This window comes from Rattus rattus, chromosome 2, assembly GCF_011064425.1.
Source record: "Rattus rattus isolate New Zealand chromosome 2, Rrattus_CSIRO_v1, whole genome shotgun sequence".
Classification (NCBI taxonomy): Eukaryota; Metazoa; Chordata; class Mammalia; order Rodentia; family Muridae; genus Rattus; species Rattus rattus.
The window spans coordinates 30316007-30322477 of NC_046155.1; the positions used below are offsets into that span (position 1 = coordinate 30316007).

Consider the following 6471-nt stretch of genomic DNA (forward strand, 5'->3'; position numbering starts at 1 on the left):
ACGTGATTCATTCATGGTCATGTAGGGGCTCTAAACATCCTCCCCCACCAAATTAGAGAGTTCTACATACAATACAATACAATACAATACAATACAATACAATACAATACAATACAATACAATACAATGCAATACAATACAGACAACCACCTTTAAACTTTCTCATTTATCTAAAAGTAGAAATGTCCAAGGAGTGAGGAGTGTAAATTCCTTTTCATGGTGGCTTCTACTCTCAGGAGGAGGACAAGAGAAAGCAAGCTTACTATAGCTTCTTTGTAGGGATTTTGTGATTTTTAAAAGGACCACACTTCATAAGAACATTATTTCAAACTTTTTAGACATGCCTTTGCTTTCCTTAAGAAACTTATTTGTGAATGGCGACTCACGCCTTTAGTCCCAGCACTCAGGAAGCATAGGCAGGAAAATCTCTGAGTTTGAAGCCAGCCTAGTCTACAGAGCGAGTTCCAGGATAGCCAGGGGTGCACAGAGAAATCTTGTCTTGAAAAACCAAGAAATGAACAGAAAAAAAAAGATCATTGAACAAAACTGCCAGTTTATTTCATATAAATGTTTATACACTGCCATTGATAGAACAGGCCAAAAAGCTTTTCCAACCAAATGAACTCATTCTTTTCCTTCTCTTTTGCTTTATGGGAATCTGTAAAAGAACAATGCGTATCTGTAAAGAAGAAACGAGTGATTCAGGGGGAAAGGGGCTGAGGAATTGACAGTCATAAGCATTATTCTAAATTTCTAATGTCCTTCATCTCCTACCACTTTAAAAATATTCATGTCAATTCAAATTAGTCAAATTGGGCTGATGTTTTTTTTGTTTTTTGCACTTTATGACAAGTCAGTTTTACTTAAATCAGGGCTGTCCAACAAAAACATTGTTAGCCATGCATGATCTGAATTTGGTGTATGAATTAAATTATGGTGTACACTAAAAACCATGAGACATTCGTTTTGTAATAAATAAGGCAGTGGAATTACTCATTAGTAGCCTTTTTTAGATAAGCTATCAGGACTGCCCTTTCTCCCTTCTTAATTCCAGTGAAGATCAGTTTTGTTCCAGGGATGTACTTTTTGGAATTTTCCAAATACTCCATCAGGGCATCCTCTCCCCAGGTGGTGCCTTTGTTCTTGCTGGCATCTGTGTAAGAGAATCCAGCAGCCTGGCCTGTTTTTCACCCAAACAGACCATGGAGGTTTGGTCCAGTCTCATGCTTGCCTCCTTTTCCACAGTGTGGCCCCGGGCACACTTCTGAACAAAAATCTTCTTACCTTTTTCAACATCGCCCATTTTAAATTTGCTCTGGTTTGGTCAACACCACCAAATGTTCAGACTCTTAGACAGATGTCCGGCTCTCTAGCCCAAGGACACGCCGACCCATGCCTATGCCCCGTGTCAGTACCTGGGCTGATGTTTTTATAAAGCTGTCTAACCTTTCAATGCAAATCACCTAGAGCTTTAAGGGTAAGCAAGACCTGGAAGGTCTTTGCTATAGATCTTGTTCAACCCCTCTGAGTCATCTCAACGGATGGTATGAGGCTTTGATTGCCAACACTTGAGAAGTTGCCCATAAGGGTATGGTTTTATTTCTGGGTCTTCAGTTCTATTCCAATGATCAATCTGTCTATCTCTGAACCAATACCATGCAGGTTTTTTTTTCAAACTTCTTTTTTTTTTTGTTTTAAAGATTTATTTATTTTACTTATATGTGAGTACACTGTCGCTGTCTTCAGACATTTCAGAAGAGAACATCCCATTACAGATGGTTGTGAGCCACCATGTGGTTGCTGGGAATCGAACTCAGGACCTCTGGAAGAGCAGTCAGGGCTCTTAACCACTGAGCCATCTCTCCAGCCCTACCATGCAATTTTTAATCACTATTGCTCTGTAGTACAGCGTGAGGTCAGGGATGGTGATTTCCCCCAGAAGTTCTTCTATTGTTAAGAATTATTTTCGCTATTCTGGGTTTTTTGTTTTTCCATATGAAATTGAGAATTGCTTTTCCCATGCCTCTGAAGAATTGTGTTGGAATTTTGATGGGGATTGCATTGAATCTGTAGATTGCTTTTGGTAAGATGGCCATTTTTACTATGTTAATCCTACAAATCTATGAGCATGGGAGATCTCTCCATTTTCTGAGGACTTCTTCTATTTCTTTCTTGAGAGACTTGAAGTTCTTGTCATACAGATCTTTCACTTGTTTGGTTAGAGTTACTTAAGATATTTTATATTATTTGTGATTATTGTGACGCGTGCTGTTTCCCTATTCTCTGTTTATCATTTGAATAAAGGAAGGCTACTGATTTTTGAGTTAATTTTATATCCTACGACTTTGCTGAAGTTGTTTATCAGCTGTAGAAGTTCTTTGGTAAATTTCTTGGGGTTGTTTATGTATAATATCATATCATCTGCAAGTAGTGAGACCTTGACTTCTTTGTCAATTTGTATCTCTTTGATCTCTTTTTGTTGTCTGATTGATCTGGCTAGAACTTCGAGCACTATATTGAATAGACATGGGGAGAGTGGACAGCCTTGTCTTGTCCCTGATTTTAGTGGGATTGCTTCAAGTATCTCTCCATTTAATTTGATATTGGCTGTTGGTTTGCTGTTTATTGCTTTTATTATATTTAGGTATGCACTTTGAATTCCTGATTTTTCTAATACTTTTAACATGAAGGGCTATTGTATTTTGTCAAATGCCTTTTCAGCATCTAATGAGATGATCATGTGATTTTTTTTTTCTTTGAGTAATGACTAAGATAGGGGCTCCAGGCTTTCCTTTCCAATGCTCGCTCTTTCTAGCTCTTGTATTTTTGGTTGTGAGCCTTAACAGCTGAGCTATCTCTCCAGCCCTCTTCGTTTCTTGATTAGCACAGAGTCGTGAGCTTCATTATGGCATTTCTTACTGACCCTTGTCCATCCTTTCTCTCCCAGGTCCTTAGCCCCCACCTGCACCCTCCTTCCCCTGTAGTCTCCCCTCCCCCTCCTCCCTCTGTAGTCTCCCCTCCCCCTCCTTTCCCTGTAGTCTCCCCTCCCCCTCCTTCCCCTGTAGTCTCCCCTTCCCTTCCTTCCCCTGTAGTCTCCCCCCCCCCTTCCTCTGTAGTCTCCCCTCCCCCTCCTTCCTCTGTAGTCTCCCCCCCCCTCCTTCCTCTGTAGTCTCCCCTCCCCCCTCCTTCCTCTGTAGTCTCCCCTCCCTCTCCTTCCTCTGTAGTCTCCCTCCCCCTCCTTTCCCTGTAGTCTCCTCCCCTCCTCCCTCTGTAGTCTCCCTCCCCCTCCTTCCCCTGTAGTCTCCCCTCCCCCTCCTCCCTCTGTAGTCTCCCCCCCCTCCTCCCTCTGTAGTCTCCCCTCCCCTTCCTTCCCCTGTAGTCTCCCCTCCCCTCCTCCCTCTGTAGTCTCCCCCCCTCCTCCCTCTGTAGTCTCCCTCCCCCCCCTCCCTCTGTAGTCTCCCCTCCCCCCTCCTCCCTCTGTAGTCTCCCCTCCCCTCCTCCCTCTGTAGTCTCCCCTCCCCTCCTCCCTCCCTGTAGTCTCCCCCCCTCCTTTCCCTGTAGTCTCCCCTCCCCCTCCTTTCCCTGTAGTCTCCCCTTCCCTTCCTTCCCCTGTAGTCTCCCCTCCCCCTCCTCCCTCTGTAGTCTCCCCTCCCCCTCCTTCCTCTGTAGTCTCCTCCCCTCCTTTCCCTGTAGTCTCCCTTCCCCTCCTTCCTCTGTAGTCTCCCTCCCCCCTCCTTCCTCTGTAGTCTCCCCCCCCCCTCCTTCCTCTGTAGTCTCCCCTCCCCCCTCCTCCCCCTGTAGTCTCCCCTCCCCCTCCTTCCCCTGTAGTCTCCCCTCCCCCTCCTTCCTCTGTAGTCTCCCCTCCCCTCCTTTCCCCCTGTAGTCTCCCCTTCCCCTCCTTCCTCTGTAGTCTCCCCCCCCCCTCCTTCCTCTGTAGTCTCCCCTCCCCTCCTTTCCCTGTAGTCTCCCCTCCCCCTCCTTCCTCTGTAGTCCCCTCCCCTCCTTTCCCTGTAGTCCCTCCCCTCCTTTCCCTGTAGTCTCCCCTCCCCTCCTTCCCCCTGTAGTCTCCCCTCCCCCTCCTTCCTCTGTAGTCTCCCCTCCCCCTCCTTCCTCTGTAGTCTCCCCTCCCCTCCTTTCCCTGTAGTCTCCCTCCCCCTCCTTCCTCTGTAGTCTCCCCTCCCCCTCCTCCCTCTGTAGTCTCCCCTCCCCTCCTTTCCCTGTAGTCTCCCCTCCCCTCCTTTCCCTGTAGTCTCCCCTTCCCTTCCTTCCCCTGTAGTCTCCCTCCCCTCCTCCCTCTGTAGTCTCCCCTCCCCCCCTCCTTCCTCTGTAGTCTCCCCCCCCCTCCTTCCTCTGTAGTCTCCCTCCCCTCCTTCCTCTGTAGTCTCCCTCCCTCTCCTTCCTCTGTAGTCTCCCCTCCCCCTCCTTTCCCTGTAGTCTCCCCTCCCCCTCCTCCCTCTGTAGTCTCCCCTCCCCCTCCTCCCTCTGTAGTCTCCCTCTGTAGTCTCCCCTCCCCCTCCTCCCTCTGTAGTCTTCCCTTCCCCTCCTTCCCTTAAAGTCTCCTCTCCCTTTTTTTTCCCCTGTAGTCCTCTCCACGTTCATGTCACATGCATTCTATTAGCCAGGTTTTCATCCCTACCCACTTCCTCAAAACCTAATTTCCCCTCTATCCCCGTCTCCTTTCGAGTTTCATGCTATATACTCACCCCCACATATATGCACACATATAAAAATTAAAATCTAAGATCTGTATTTATCTTTCTGAGTGTTGCGTTTTATAAAAAGATAAGGAGAGAGGGGATATGTTTGGTGGATGTGTAGACAGGAATGTCGGAAGGGGTTGCGTCGGCGGGCCCATGCTGAGGCATCCCTTCCCCCTGAGGCACCAGTCACACGATGGTATAGTATAGAATAGAGTTTACTCAGGACATGGGCAGGAGAGTTGAGAGGGTAATAGAGACAGAGAAAGGAAGAGAAAGAAAAGTAGAGGATTAGAGGTCTGCTATGAGCAAGTGGATAGAGAGAGGGGAGGGGAGTGGGGAGAGAGGGGGAAGGGCGAGAGGACAGAGTGGGAACAAGAAGGCAAGAGCAAGAGAGAGCAGAGGGGGCAAGCAGCCCCTTTTATAGTGAGTCAGGCACACCTGGCTGTTGCCAGGTAACTGTGGGGTGGAGGTTAGACAAAATGCTAACACTGAGTCTGGGCTACCTTAATAATAATTTCCAGATTCATTTATCTTCTTGCAAATTTCATAATTTTGATTTTATGTTTGACTGGATAAAATTCCATTGTATATGTGGGTGAGATGGAATCCCAAGATAATTTTAACTTGCATTGGATAAATGGCTTAGGCCATCAAACATTTTAAAAATTACTGGCCATTTGTGTTTCTTCTTTTGAGAACCATCTGTTCTGTTTGGTTGCTTATTTATTGAATAGCACTTTTGCTATTCTAGGGTTTATGGCTCAAAAATTTTTATCTAGATATGAACTCCTTGTCTGAAGCAATAACTAGAATTCTTTCCCCTCCCCACCTTCTTTCTTTCTGAGGTCTTCTCACTATGTAGCCCTGGCTTGCCAGGAACTCCCTATGTAGACCAGGGTAGCCTTGGATTAACAGAGATCTGTCTGCCTCTGTTTTCTGAGCGCTGGGATTAAAGGTGTGCACTGAAGGACCCTAGTTCTTACTGAAGCATAAGGTCTATTAGGAGGCTTGGCCTGGTAGAAAGTAGGTAGGTTATGAGGACCCTAAGGGCTTTCGCCAGCTTTACACCCTGCCCAAAGAATTTAGAATAACACCCTGCTCCAGGAAATGAGCTAACCTCAAAGAGGGAAGGGCCCTTAGCAAGTCCCCCATCCTGGTGCCCAAGATATCTCACCATTGAGGAATGTAAGGGTCAATGTGCATCATCAAGGATCAACTCATGCTGTTGCCAAAGGCTGTCCTCCATAAGTGTATAAAAAGTGTGTGCTTTTGCTACTCAGGGTCGCCTCTGTCCCGATCACAGGGCCACCCCAGCGTGCTGGATCATTAAACCTTTTGCTTGATTGCATCTCTCTCCGTCTCTGTGTTTGCATGAGTGGGAGCTCCCGGACATAGGGCTCATCAAGTCCTACGTGCACCACCACACCAGTCTCAGAGGCTGTCTTCTCCTGCGTTGTGAAAGCCTTTTAATGCACTTTCAAGTGTCGACTCTTGGGTTATTTCCTGTGTTATTGGAATCCTTTTTAGAAAGGTTTTCTTTTAAGATAAACAAAATAGCCATTCCTATATCTCAACATGTTTTTATTTTAACAGTCTCTGTGACCTAGGCTGTTTTTCAGAATTACTGTTTTTATTTTATGTGTGTGGGTGTCTTGCCTGTGTGCTATGTCTGTGTACTGTGTATATGCAGTTTCCTGAAGAGGGCAACTTCCAGGAGACTGGAGTTACAGGTGGTTGCCATGTGGATGCTGGGACTAGAACCTGGGTCCCA

At 46.5% G+C, this 6471-nt stretch overlaps 1 pseudogene; it reads right to left on the reverse strand.

Annotated features, from left to right (window-relative positions):
- Nucleotides 1-989: 989 nt before the first annotated feature.
- On the reverse strand, nt 990-1303 carry LOC116893772 (annotated as a pseudogene).
- Between the last annotated feature and the right edge of the window lie 5168 nt (nt 1304-6471).